Here is a 15,353-nt window from a genome sequence, read left to right on the forward strand (position 1 = left end):
CACGGTGTCCTCACCACGGTGTGCGTCCTCACGCTTTTCTTATGCTTTTGTTCTCTCAGCTCCACTGTGAGCCTGATGAAGAGGGTGACCCTGCCTTATCTTGGGCCCTCAGAGCCTAACGTGGTGCCCGACACATCAGCAATTCTAAATATGTGCTGGTTCAATGAGTAAATGAACTTAAATTCTACTTGGTCCGTGAAGTTTTTTGACTTACCCTCATCCGTACCTCCACTAATTATTTTTACCAGTGACATCCCTTAACCTATATTATTTTATATGCAAAATCATGGATTTTTTTGTGTCCATATCTTGTTTCCAACTAGATCATAAAGGCTTATGGAATAGGGATTGTATCTTTTACTCTTTGTATGACCCAGGGTGTTGTGTATTATGGATCAGTTATCATTGTACAGTTAAGAGAACAGCTCAACGAGTAAATGCACAAGTAGACTTAAGGATCGCTTGATGAAGGCTCATTATACATTTTTGAGTGACTAAGGAAGTGATGATGTTAGAATATGATTACTGTTGTGTTAAGGAAACCAGAGAGAACCCAACAAGAAGCACGAGCCAGAGAAATTTTAGAAGGTTCTCAGGATGATGAGGGACAATAGGAATCTCAATATCATTTCAGGACTCATGACTGCTCATCAAAAGGCTTATCCTTGCTTACTAAAGGGAAGAACAGGAGTCTGAATCTAGAATCAGACAGATTTGGACTTTAGTGTTTTCCAGAAACTGACATTGGAACAGTTAGACAAAATGATGAAAGATACATAGCATTCAATGGGAGGTCATTGTGTTGTTTAGGAGAGTTATGGCCTAAATATAGGAAGAATATAACAAACACAAAGGAGCTCCCTCAAGTTCCTATCTACAGGAACTTAGGAACTTGACAGTGTTCTTGTAGGTAGGAAGATATTTAAATATCTCGGGTGGCAAATGATGCAAGATTCCATCAAGGGACAACAGCCTGGGGGGTGGGGGTGGGCTCAGAGCTCTGTTAGTAGACAGAAGATTTAGGTTTGCATAACTTGAACTTGAAGCACACAGATGGTGAGAGCACCCCAGTTAGAGAATGTAATAGTTTTGCTTTGTTTTGCTTTAATAAAGATTTTATTTCTTATTCACAAGAGACACAGAGAGAGGCAGAAACCTGGGCAGAGGGAGAAGCAGGCTCCTTGCAGGGAAGCCCAATCCGGGACTCGATCCCAGGACCGGCATCGTGCCCTGAGCCAAAGGCAGACACTCAACCGCTGAGCCACTCAGGTGTCCCTAGTTTTGTTTTTTTAAATCAATTTCTAACAAATCACCACAAACTTAGTAAGTTAAGGCAAACACATTTATTATCTCACAGTTCCTATGGGGGTGAGTTAGCTGCACCTTCTGCTTAGGGTTTCATCAGATTGAAACCAAGGTGTCATCCAGGGCTATGATCTCAGTTGAGGCTTGAAGGTCCCTTTCTAAGGCCATCAGGAAAGTACTGTCACTGCTGCTTGTTCATTTTAAGGCTCGCCTGATTAAGTCAGGCCCACTGAGGAAATTTTTCCCCCTTTTTAATTAACTCCAATTCATTGCATCTGGAAATTCATTACATCTGGGAAACTCGTTCTGCCATGTAACATAACAATTGCAGGAGTGATAATTCACATTCACAAGTTCTACCCAAACTCAAAGGGAGATGGTTATGCATGTTGTGTACACCAGCGGGCAGAAATCTTTGGGGTCATCTTAGAGTGTTGTCCACCACAGAGAGAATTGACTTAGGTAAATAGTGCTCAAGGTGTCCCAAAAGCATTACAGGTGAGGGTCCAGTCATGTCTAGTTGGTAACTCTGTTTTTTAGGAGACCCCAGAAAACTGAGAAGGCCGCCCCTTAAATTACTTTAGGAAAGTAACATCAAAATTATTGGGGAGATATCATTGTGTCCTTATCTTTTAATGAGAGCAAAATTTAGTGTTTTGTATAAGAAAACTAAAATAATAAAAATTAACACTCTTAAATATATCTGCATTTAGGAATCTGTGCTTATTTTGAAGTTTAATTATTTGTACTGTTCAAGAAAATTAGGCCTATTAGAATAACAGGCCAACCTTATAAATTCCAAATTAAAATGAGTAATTGATTCATTGCTGTAGCCTTGTAATTTCAGATTGAAATTTCACTTGGAACGTTTAAGAGAACCTACAGTTCACCATATCTATAAATTTAATTTATTAGATTTATAAGAATCACTTAAGTTATTGGGAAGATTGTTAAGTCACACAATGTACTTAAAAAGGAAATAAAAATATATCACATTGATAAATGGGGCTGAATATTAAAAGAATTTAATTAAGTTGTAAAGTAATCCTTCAAAGTAATTATAAGACTTGCTAGATTTATGAATATCTTAATTAAATTTATAAACTAACTTACAAGCTTAAGAAAAACAAGGATTTCAAATGAATTAATATTAATTTTGCACCAAAATAATCTTGAATAGCTCTTTTCTAGTAATAAAAAATGACTTCAGTAACATAAAAACACTCACATAACAGGTTTCAACTCTACTATGATTTTTGTCACTGACTTAACTTCTCTTAGCCTCAGTTTCTCATCTGCCTAATGGGGGCTGGAGGCCACTATATCAACTTGCAGGTTGCTCTAAAGACTAAGTGAGATATTTTACATAAAGTGCTTGGTACATGTTAGGCTCTCAATAATGAGAGCTTAAAAGAAAAACAAAATATGATTTTTCTCATAAACACAAGAGCAGAAGTTTTGCTTATAGTCTATCCACACCAGGGACACTTTAAAGTTCAATCCTGCATATACCCTCTTAGGCAACAACTTATTTGTTACCTTTCCAGGCACCACGGATGTTGGAGAATTAGTTTTAATGCCCAAGGCAGTACCGTAACTTGTGTGAAACCCAGAGGAGGGTGATCACACCCTTTAAATCTTCACCAGAACGTGGCTGTAGGAAAGTAGTAGCAAGTCAGTGTCTCATTTCAGTCTTTAAAATCGGAGGCACAGGGGACAAAAAGTATCAGGCTCCAAGGACTTTGTGCAACCAGTGTTCCTGTGCCAGTATCTGGGGCCAAATTACTGGAATGGGATATAAACTCTAGGGGAAGGGGGAAGTTAGTATTCCCTCTAGGCTAATAGTCGCCTGGTGAAATGTCGCTGTATTTGTGTCGAAGGAGCAGAGGAATGCAGTGCTGTCTGGGTAGAGCGCAAACAGAAAATTCAGAGAGGAGCTGACTTAGAACATATTTTGGTTAATATAAACCAATTCACTTTTCCCACATTCCCATATTTAGGGACCAAAAATGCAATTTCAAGGGGAAACTGTAAAATTAATTATTATGAGAACTTAAAAAAAATCTCCAACTATGTCTAATTTCTCAAAAAATAAAGGCAATGATTTTTTGTGCATAAGGGATGAAAAATTTTCCCTCTACTCTTCTAGACTCTTTTGGCTAGTCTACTTATTAAGTTGTCATAAGAAAAATTAACAGAAGAAAAACAAATTTAATTGCATGCATATGGGAGCCCCATAACAATAGGAGATCCCCAGCCAGTCAGGCAAGTAAGGCTTACGTGCCATCCTGAGCTAAGGAGAAGGAGATAGGAGTCTGAGACCTCAAAAAGGGGGAAGATAATTCATAGGAAAAGGAGAAGAGCAAATGTTTGGCAAACAAATGTTTGCCATGCAAAGCAGAGGTAATGGGACCCAGAAAGCTGGTCTTCAGGCCCTCTCTGCACTTCCTTCTCCCCGGTTTACCACACTTGCCCCCTATTCCTTATAGTTATGCCTGGTGATTGCTCTCTTCCTGGATGAGGCCCTCTGTCTAAATTCTCTTGGGTAGCTCAGAGGATGGTAAAAAGCTCTTGCTGAATCTTTTGGACCTTGACTGACTTCAGCTCAAAGAATCCACACGCCAAAGTGGCACATTTTGGGGAGGCTGATTCTGAACCCCTTTAGATGATGACTCCAGGAGGAGAGCAAACACAAAAAAGAAAGGTATGTGTGTATATAGAGAGACAGACAGACAGAGAGATAGACAGGAGGAGTAGAGGAACAGAGAGGGAGACTCTCAGAGAAAGAAAACAGAAACTGAGAGAAGATCCAGACACAGAGAAAACAAATATGAAAAAAATGATATTAAAATAGAGCCGCCTCACACTGAGAACTGATGAGACAGAAAGACTGAAAAAAAAAATATTAAAGAAAAATATATGTAAATTTGCAAGGCCCCAGAAACACCCAGAGGACCAGGGAAGGAAAAAGAGAAAAAGGAAGATAACACAGGGCAACCTTCAATTTAGTCAATATTTACTGAGTGCCCACGGGGAACATGCCAACCTCCAGGAACTTAAGTGGAACCCAATTCAATTCTCTCCTATTCTGGAGGGTCAGGAGGTTCAAGTCTGTGGAGCGGCCTTGGGGTGGAGGAGGTATAAGTACATGCAAATCAATACTGTGCTTTGCTTCCAGCTGGTTGGCCCAGCAAGTCCATGTCTTCTGGGCTGACTTTCTCTTCCCCCCAACTCCATGGAGAAACAAAAAATACTTAAGAAACATTATATGTTCTTGAGTCCTTTTTTTTTATACTTGTGGTATTGAATCTAAACAAGTGTTACTTAATAGTGACACCATATTTCTTAGTTACACATAAAAATCTGAAATCTAGATATTTATTTTTTTTTAATTTTTATTTATTTATGATAGTCACACACAGAGAGAGAGAGAGAGGCAGAGACACAGGCAGAGGGAGAAGCAGGCTCCATGCACCGGGAGCGTGATGTGGGATTCGATCCTGGGTCTCCAGGATCGCGCCCTGGGCCAAAGGCAGGCGCCAAACCGCTGCGCCACCCAGGGATCCCTGAAATCTAGATATTTAAAAAGAGAAATGTTAAAAATTCTTTTAAAAGACTGAATCAAAGACCACTTTCATTAGACTTCCCTCCCCACCATGTCCTGACATACGTGATAATGTGTAGTATTTCTAAAACAAGTCTTTATTTCAAAATTTCAGCCTAGAAAATATTTCCTAGGAATATCAGAATACACAGGCACATAGCTGATCAAAATGTCTCCAAAAGACCCACAGAAAGGGAAATGTCTGCCGTATGACTCATGGAATCCATAACATAAATAAACCAGAGGTTTAGGAGAAATACTACTATTCTCCATGGGTTCTATAAAACAGACTTTCTAGGGAAAGACAGCCATCAAAACTCATTACACCTCATCAGCTAATCCACACTTATTCAGACTAACCCATCTGATAAACCTAAAAAAAAAAAAGGCATATGATAGAACAATTTATGGGACTATTAGTTTACCTTTATTCTTCCTGTATTCCCCTACCTCACAGCTAGGCCTTTGTTATTTCCTAGCCTCTGGGATTTTTGCAGGGTGGAAAACAGAAGGTACTTAAAGTGAAGGACTCTTCCTAGTGTGAAGTGAGAGCTTGTTGAAAAACTACACTACTTTTACCCTGAGGATGAGAGTAGAGAGGAATTTTGAGAAACTCGGGGAAAAAGGCCAAAGTCAGGGACCACACATTCTTCAGTAATGAAAACAGCCTTCTAGGAAGGTGGCACATGGTGGTGGAGTGTCTGTCTGATGTGCCATGAGAGTGGTACCCTGAGCACTAGAGTTCCAAACTCCAAGGATGCCCTTGGATGCCTCAACTGTGAGATGGAGCAGGAGCGTGGTCGGGTCAGAAGGATCAGATTATAGTCCGGGACAGCGAGACTGTCACTGGTCCTCAGTCAGTAGACCAGTGACGGCCTCTCCGACGGTGCGTACTACGTACAACTAACTCTAGGACCACAGCACAGCTCCCTGGTACGCTCAGGTCCAATAGGGACTCAGGCCAAATTTCCTACGACCCAGGGGAAACAAACTTAGAGAACAATTTTGGTTAATTTTATAAAAATAAATAAATGAAGTGTTCCTGGGGGCCTCAGTCCATTGAATGTCAGACTGATGCTTGGTTTCGGCTCTTGGTCGAGGACTCAGGGTGCTGGGATCTGACCCAGGACAGGCTCTGTGCTGAGTGCAGAGCCTACTTGAAAATTCATTCATTCCTCCTTGCTCTCCTTCCCCCTCTGCTCCTCCCCTCCCGCCTCCCACCCCACTCCTCTGCTTTCTCATTCTCTCTCATAAATAAATGAATAAATAAATAAATAAATAAATAAATAAAATGTTAGAAAAAATAACATAAATAAATAAATGAGATATTTTATATGCATCTAATGTCATACCTGCCACCCAAACCTTGGCATCACAAAGAACTAAGGCTGAGCAACCCTTGGGCCCTCTGCTCAACTTCTCCAGGCTCAGTTTTCTTTATCTGTAAAGTGGAGATAAAAAAGGGAACTTAATTCATAAATTACTATAAGTAGGGAGGATTGGGTGCACATAGGTTCAGCGCCTGGAACATAGGAAGTATTCAATGATGGTTGCTATTTTTATTCAGTTGGAAAAATGAGTCTCCTAGATGTGAGACACAAAACTTTCAGCCACTGCACAAACACAACCATTGCGAAGAAGGAAACACCATCAGTTACGCACACTCTTTACAAGATGAAAATAAGTTATTAATAGTTCTTCAAGAGAAATACCACCATCCCTTGCAGGAAAAACAATCTGAACACAAGGACCAAGAAAAACACCAACCATCCCCCACCACTTTACCACCGTGGGGCCATCGGCATTCAGGTCAGCACGTCCAGTAAACCTCAGACCCACGGGGAAGAACAATAGAAGCAATTCAAACCACTTAGTATGGCAATGGCTTCTACAAAGCCAACCGCCACCCTTCTCCTCACTTTTCACCCTCCCCTCCTCCAACACAACCACATCTGAGGCTAAAGATATTTATAATTCTCCGAGTGACTAACTGCAACAAACTTTTGACAAGAAGGCTGTTGAACTTGATAAAAGTATCTTAGTAGGACAGATATACTTCTCCAGTGGAATTTGGGAGGGGAGAACATATTTAATTTTTGATAAACTAAAATAGCACCTTCAGAATGGAACGACTTCACACCGGGATTGAACGGTAGAACCAGTCCCAGGTCAGATAAGGCTCCAGCTCCTCGGCAGTCAAGCGGGCATTCACACCACAAATCTTAGCGTGACCTCAGGGTCTCCTCATTTTTGCTCTCCTCTATCCTGCCCAGGTCATTTGGAACTCATGACTGGTCTCAGGTCTGTCACCTACCTAATGGCCCCTGGTGGAAAAATTATGACTTGACAGTTCAACAAACATTTCTTGAGACTTTGTAGGAGCGAGAGAGGATCAGGGTCAGGACAGAACTGCAAAGGCGAGTCAGGGAAGTGCCCGGGGCCTTGTACAAGATGCTCAGAAGACTTGACTAGAGCTGTTCCTTAGACCCACCTGGGGCCGTAAGAACACATGGTACGTTAGGGAGCATGGAGGCCAAGGGGGAGGTTAGAAATCCAGTAGGGTAGTCAGAGCAGAGAAACCGAGGCAGAAACAAGAGCAAACACTCTCTGTCCTGCTGCCCTGGTGGAATGCAGACCCCGGGCTGGAGTCCTGGTGCCTTTACCAGCAGCCTTGACCCTAAGTCTCAGCCTGTGGAAACACCCCAAGCTCTTCCAGGCTGATTGAGCTTCTAGTGCCCTCTAGCAGGAGCCCACGGGATGGCCTCAAGATGTGAACCTGCAGATTCAAGCCCGGGTCCCAAGGACTCACCATGTGCTGGCTTCTGTGCTAGCTGCTGGAGCCACAGGTCTTTGAGTCATTGTTGTTTTTCCTTTCCTTTCCTTTCCTTTCCTTTCCTTTCCTTTCCTTTCCTTTCCTTTCCTTTCCTTTCCTTTCCTTTCCTTTCCTTTCCTTTCCTTTTTTCTTTTCTTTCTTTTCTTTTCTTTTCAAGACTTTAGTTATTTATTTGACAGAGAGAAAGAGCACAGGCAGGGGGAGCGACAGGCAGAGGGAGAGGGAGAGGCAGGTCCCCTGCTGAGCAGAGGGAGCCAGATGCAGGGCTTGACCCCAGGACCCCGGGATCATGACCTGAGCTGAAGGCAGACGCTCCACCGACTGAGCCTCAAGACTGGTTTTTCCCTCAAGAAGCGCACAGTCTAGGACGTGAGACGTAGACATAAACACATGAGAACCAGAGTGTGTGGTCAGTGCAAAAAATAAATAAATAAATAAAATAAAATTGCAATCGTAAATATAAATAAGACAGAGTTTGTACAGAAGAGGGATGATTAACTTTTGTGTCTGAGGGTTTGATGATGGTTTGAGGTCTGGGCTGACAGTGACAAAGGTGTCCTGGAGGGTGTAATTGGGCTCTGAAAGAAGATTAGTAGGACTTCACTAGGCAATTAATAGGAGATGAGTTTTCCAGGAAAAGAGATCAACATGAGGTATTGCAAGAACTGCAAATGACTGTGCTCTGGGAATGTCAAGTGGGGATGGAATTCGATGGAATTTGTCCTGGCCCTTTCTGAGGGAGTCTAAATGGTACCCAGTGTACCATTTAGTGTTCTATTCAACAAACATTTGTTAAGCATCTTCTATAGGAAATGTGATGACACATTATTCGAGTCCTCAAGAGGCTTACAGTCGAGCATCAGGGTGGATGTTCAGACAGAAACGTGAGGGATAGTGTCTATAAAATGCACGTTATACACACGTAGCAGCTGGTGACAAAGGACAAGGAACATTTATATTGAAAAGGGCCACCAAGGAAGGCTTCCCAATGTAGCAAACACCTGGCTTGAGCAGGGAAGCACACACAAGCACGAACTTGCCCGAAAGCGGTCACGGGGAGGTTGTCCCTGGGATGTGTGATGCGTTGGCTGAAGGTCTTCCTGTCTCTCTGGTTCTTAAAACAGGCGAGTAGTAACCTACCAAAGCAACTTCACCGCCCGCTAATAGATCTTGACCCACAGTGACAAACTGCCCCAAGTAGCCTTTAATGTTTTTCTAAGATATATGATTCTTGAATGAGGTTTGGCCTTAGTAGATTCTAAGTTTTCTTCCAGAAATAGAATCCTCTAACTCAGTTACATCTTCATTATTGGGCACCTGTGTTCTCTAAAGACAGAATGGTAAAATTCTACATGAACACATGATGAATGGGGCAGCTAATCACACAGAGCCAAGGCACCCTGAAGACACTTGGTAATGCATTTTCTTTTTGGCAATACATTTTAATTTGTAGGACATGTCACACTTTGCTCTTCCAATCCTGGCAGTATTTGAGCTGAAGTTGCTGATTGCATTGAGCTGCTCCAAATCATATACTGGGCAAAGATGAACATGGGAGAAAATCTCTTCCAGCTGTAACTGAGAAAAGCAAACAAATCCATAACGAATAAATCCATGGCAATGAGTTGCAACTGTAGCCCATAATATGGACTAAATGTAGCTTTGCATCCAGATTGCTTTGGAACTGCCCAAGGGGAACACTTGAATCTTTTGTAATAATCACTTTCCAAAGGATCTGTTGTTCAAAATCATTTCTATATCTCCCATTTTAGGTTTTGCAACGTCAACGCCTGGGTCAATTTATCATCTTGTTAATGTTCTTCAAATCTTTATCTCCAGCCCAGATTACATTCATGTTTCATTTTTCTGTATATCCTACCGCCAATAATGAACCCTAGATGCCCTAAACTCATCAATCTAAATTAACTCATCATCACTCTAAGTCACCCTCTACCCACCCTTATCCTTCTTTGATTAGAGAATGGCACATCACCTCTCCACTTAAGCCAGAGAGGAGCGGCATTGGGCTTGACTCCTCCTTCTTCAGCTAACCTGCTACTAGTTCCCCTTGATGGCGCATCCTATATGCTTCTCAAATCTGTCTACCTCTCTCCAACCTTCCTGCCTCTACTGATGTTCAAGTCTCCCAAATGGTCATCCTCTTGGCATCTTTCCTGATAGAGTTCACAAAGTGGCTGAAGTAACACATCATTCTCCAGCTGGAGACCATTCAGTTTACTATTATTTCACTTTCAGAGAGATCCAATGGGAAGTACCTAAAATGGCTTGCAAAGCCCTCCTGAACTGTCCTCTACCAACTTTTCCTGCCTTTCCATACTCCTTTTCTCTTCTTTCTTTTCCCCATTTCTCTGTGCATTCATATTCTCCAATCACCTAAAAAAGGTTCTTTATGCCTCAGACACTCCATTTTTTTTGTCTAGAACACTCCTTTTTACTAGAAAGCTATTACTTCAAGGCATATCTTGGATATCCCATAGAAAATATCCCTTAAGGCTTTGGGCTCCTTCTGTTCTGTCTTAGTGCCCTATATCTCATCATTATGCTATACTGAAATCACCTATTCACTTCAGTCAAACATTATGAGCACAGAAATTATTCAACACCATATCTCTATTGCCTAGCACATAATAGGTGTATGATTATTTTTTATTTTTTTATTTTTTGATTATATTTTTAGAATGAACAAACAACATCTGATTTTCTCTCTTCTATTGGAGGGCGGTGTAGTGTCCAGCTATGCTGGTGACTTGGGAGATAAGTCTATGCAACCTTGGGATAAAGTATTGGAAAATTATTTTGACTGTAAATTTAAATCATTATCTTTAAACAGTTTATCAGTAATACAACTTTTTTTTTTAAAGAAATGTCCATCTGTTTTATGTGTCTTATTTTACAAACTCAGGAGAGGGTTATTTTTGACTCCATAGAATCCCAACATTTCAGGTAATCTCTTTTCTTAGAAAACTAAATTTTACTCCTTACCAGATTCGCAATCCTCAAATCGAAGCATGAGCTTTTGTTTATGGGACCAGAAAGATTCGCATTGCATCAGTTCACGTTTAGTCAGTGCTAAACTTTCAATAAAAGTTTCTTAACCTTTTATTGAATTTCATTCATAACTGAAATGCAAATAGTCTGGCAACGTTCAGACGTTTCTTCAAAGACATATAGGCAAAATACATTTACATGATGAGAATTTGTGGTTAGTGGCAGGTGGTCAATGCTTATAGCTTGCAACAATTATTAAAATGTAAGTGTCACTGGTGGGGCTGTCAATGCTGACACCAGAAGAATGGAAAAGAAATCTAAAAGATTTTTTTTATTTAAGCTAACTTTGAAATTAGCTTTTCTGAACAGAATGGTTCTGCAATTTTCACAATCTAAGAATTCTTCAAAATACATTTCTGAGGCTCTTGCATGAATATTTAGAGTTTTGTTGAATTTCTTGCTTTTCCCTTAACACACTTTACTGTATGATACCTCATACCTTTGCTGTTCTTTCTGATTGGCATAGAAATCAGCCCCTTAGATGCCTGCTAAACTCAAATCCCATCCCTTCTGTGAAACACCACAACAAGATCAATAGAAATCTCTCAGGCTGAATTAATTCCTCTCCATTGTGAGTGTCCACAGCTTTGTGTGATTTGCCTTTCAAATCACATTATTACATTATAGTATCCTTGTTGGTAAATGTTTCTCTGTTCCTTAACAGTCTATGAGCTACTCATTAATTTGGCATCCACAGGACCCAACAGTGTCTGATACGCACCAAAGCTTCCATATAGGGCAGCCCGGGTGGCTCAGGGGTTTAGCGCTGCCTTCAGCCTAGGTCATGATCCTGGAGACTCGGGATTGAGTCCCACATCAGGCTCCCTGCATGAGGCCTGCTTCTCCCTCTGCCTGTGTCTGCCCCCACCCCCCGTCTTTCATCAATAAATAAATAAAATCTTAAAAAAAAAAAAAGCTTCCATATAGACAAGTTTAAAGGCCAAATCATCCTATTTTTTCCCCACCTCTTCTGCGTCATTGTAGTATCAAGTTCATGTCATCCAGTTGGGGCTCACTTCACAATGTACACTATCAAACAGTTCGAATCTCACAATTAAGTTATAATTTTTTTAATTTTGTCACAAATTCATTTTAGAAAAAGCAAGGAGCTGTAGTTTTAAAACTCATCTCTGTCACTAAGAGATTATGTGGTTTGGGACAATCGGTTTACCTGCCTTGGACATTACTAAATTATCTCTATCATCCCCATCTTCTCTCGTCGTATGACTCAATATCCTTTTCTGAATTCATGCAAAATCAATGGTCTTGACCACATAGTTATGTATTTAATGGTTTTTAATGGCTAAGCCTTAGTTTTCTCCCGTGTGAAATGAAGATAATAGTAGTCCTTGTTTCATAGGTTATAAGTAATCTTCTGTATATCTTGACTCTCTGCAGTTGTAGTCCGTATAAGGATGCAAAAGTCTTAATAACACATACATATTCACTGCTGACTTAATCACTACCTTCTGTTTTCTCCCATCATGTACAGTGTTTTATCTGTTTCTTGCTGATTGCCAAATATCATGAACATCTGATAATGCAACGCTAAGATAAGTACAAGTACGATTACAAGTACAAGTACGATTACAAATCTTGCAACAGATGCAAAGTTTCATGAAAATAAAGTCACATAATTTTAAAACACACATGTAAAGCCATTGACAAATAATAGAAGAAGAGAAAGCTAATACAAATATAACAGGTTGGGCTTCTTAAAGATATTGAATGGGATATGGGAATAAATAGATAAGTCCCTCTAATATTTATTACAAAAGTGACCATATTTATGATCATGTGCTGCAAAAAGTATTAAAAGGACATTATTTTATATCACGACTTATTTTTTTAATGCTCACAGTTAATAATTTAGTTTCCTCTTTGCTTTTTGTAAAATGTAACTTATAGAGGCAATGAGAAAGAGGTTGAAATTCAGCATGAAAATAGGGAATCTCAGGCAGCAGGTGTCATAGGGGAGGCCAGGGACACCAAGAGGCAGCTGAGAGTGACTAGTCTCAGTTCTGCCTCAGGTCAACTCTAGTGATGCTGCTTATCAGCCACATGAGAAAGCAAAGAAGATAAGAAGATGTGATGATAGATAGATAGATAGATAGATAGATAGATAGATAGATAGACGGACAATGGAATATTACCCATCAAAAAGAATAAAATCTTGCCATTTGCAACAACATGGATGGAGCTAGAGTGTATAATGCTATGGGAAATAAGTCAGTCAGAGAAAAGCAAATATCATAGGAGTTCACTCATTTGTGGAATTTAGAAAACAAAACAGAGGAACATAGGGAAGGGAAGGAAAAATAAAATAAAATGAAAATTGATAGGGAGGCAAATCGTAAGAGATGCTGAACTCTAGGAAACAAACAGGGTTACTGGAAGGGAGGTAAGTGGGATGGAGGAATTGGATGATGGGGATTAAGGAGGGAATGTGACGTGATGAGCACGGCATGTTATGTGTAAGTGATGAATCAATAAATTCTAGCTCTGAAACTAATTTTAAAAAGCTTAAGAAAAACAAAACAAAACAAAAAGCAATGGAGAATGACACAAAGACTGCTCATTTGACTGTGTATGTTTGACATATTGTAATTTCTTAAAATTTCAACCTAAGCAACTCCATTAAAATACAAGAAAAAAAAAACCTAGTGATTTCAAAACTCCAGTAGAACTTTAGAAAACATTAATTTCACTTATTTCTATAGCATTTTACAATAAACAAAGATAATTTCATTATTTTTTTCACTTTATTAATAACTCTGAAATAGCTAAAACAGGCATTGCCTTTTACTGGTGAAAAGCAAAAGTTGGCCGAGTCTACTCAGATATCAGAGAGATAACACAGGCTCCCTGACTCTAGGACATAATGGTGAAGATGTTCTATTAGGTCCCTTCTCTTTCCCCAGTAATACTAAATTCTTTACATTTTAGTCCTAATTCTCATTACAGTCTTTTCAAGATAGATTTTGTTGCCTCCAATTTACAGGTAAGAAATCTGAGATTGAAAAAGATTAACAAAACTTGCCCACAGTCACCAGTAAGCATATCTTCCTAACTCCACTGTCTCACCCCTTTGTTTGCTGAAGTTCAGTGTTGAATGTATTTATTAATAATAGAAAAACCACACTCACCAAAAAGAGGCTTTAGAGCATAAAATAATTTTGGAAAGTCTGCGAAAAAATAAATTTTTTAAACCTTCCAGTTTATATCTCAATTATAATTACTGGGACATTTGAGCCATACAATTGAAAAGTGATACATTTATTTCACCTTTGTTCCCTTTTTCTATATACTTTACCCTTCTATATACTTTTCTATATACATATAGAGCAATGAAATAACCAAATACTATGTTGTATCAAAAAAAAAAAAAGAATCTGCTTTTGGATAAATGTCTAAACTCAATGGGTCAGGTCACTGTGCGTCCATCACCCCGTTTTATCAGTTGAGATGTGAACTATAAAGAGATTCAATGAACTTCCTCAGGTCACAGAATCCAAGCTCCACTTAGAAAATATACCAGCTGTCCATGCACCTTTCCTTTTTTTAATGGCTATCTTAAATACAAGCATATGGTCATGCAAATATAAAAGTTTCCTTAATAAAGCAATAAAGAGACTACATCAGCAAAAATTATTGTCAGTAAACTCTAGGTTGAAATTACATGTTGTGAGTGACAACAATTTACTTTTACTTTTAGCAGCTCCAGTCATGGATTATCTGTGATGGATTTTTCATATGGATGATATGAATTACATAAATGAAATTAAGACTATGAATATGTACATATTTTAGTATATATTAAAGTAAGCAAGGCAAATATTTTCTATTAGCTGAAGTCTAAAACTAAATAACCTATATGGAAATTTTGGAATGGAATCTGTTGGCTTCATAAAGAGATCTTGACATATTATTTCTGTTTAAATTGGAAAAATTAATACTGTCCACTCCTAAGCAAGACAGAAGAAAACAGTTATATTTCACATTACATTCTTGGAGGGATCTTTATAACTTGACTATAATTTTTTCAGAATGCAAAATTTAAAAAGGACCCTATAATGTCTCAGTTCATCTTCAGGACAAAAGTCTCTCATTAGAATGTGATGCATTTGTTTGTTAAAATTGTAAAGCTGAATGGCATCCTTCTAGGAAGGGCTGAATTGCCATCTAAACTAAATAATAACAACCATAAGATAAGTTTTGTGTTCTCTTTTATTTCATGTACTCATATTAAGATTAGCAAATGTAGAAAGCAATTTATAAATGCACGCCCCAATCTACAAGTGGCCCCAAGAAAGTTGTTCCCAGGGAAAAGAAGCCATTAGGATTATTCAAAAGCAAATGAATTCTCAATATATTTTCATATTTTGATAACAAACCTCTATTGTGTCACTCTGTTTTCACAGAGATAACACACATCAGAAGAAAATGTCCCATGTTGTCCTTCAAACCCACACGGATCTCAAATCCACTTCTATCTCCTTTTCTCTATCCAGCCCCCATGTCCTTACCCCTCTCCTTGATCTA

General features: G+C 39.3%; 1 protein-coding gene and 1 long non-coding RNA gene across 2 annotated transcripts in view; one reads left to right on the forward strand and one right to left on the reverse strand.

Moving 5' to 3' along the window:
• PTGER3 (prostaglandin E receptor 3) overlaps positions 1 to 15,353 on the forward strand; it is a 185,258-nt gene that overhangs the window by 153,427 nt on the left and 16,478 nt on the right. The window lies entirely within an intron of this gene.
• Positions 4,693 to 6,808, reverse strand: LOC140598149 (uncharacterized). Its single transcript, XR_012000273.1, has 3 exons — positions 6,695 to 6,808; positions 6,262 to 6,350; positions 4,693 to 4,878 (listed from the first exon to the last, which is right to left on the reverse strand). It is a non-coding gene; the product is annotated as an uncharacterized lncRNA (long non-coding RNA).

Source organism: Vulpes vulpes, chromosome 3 (genome assembly GCF_048418805.1).
Source record: "Vulpes vulpes isolate BD-2025 chromosome 3, VulVul3, whole genome shotgun sequence".
In the NCBI taxonomy this organism is placed as follows: Eukaryota; Metazoa; Chordata; class Mammalia; order Carnivora; family Canidae; genus Vulpes; species Vulpes vulpes.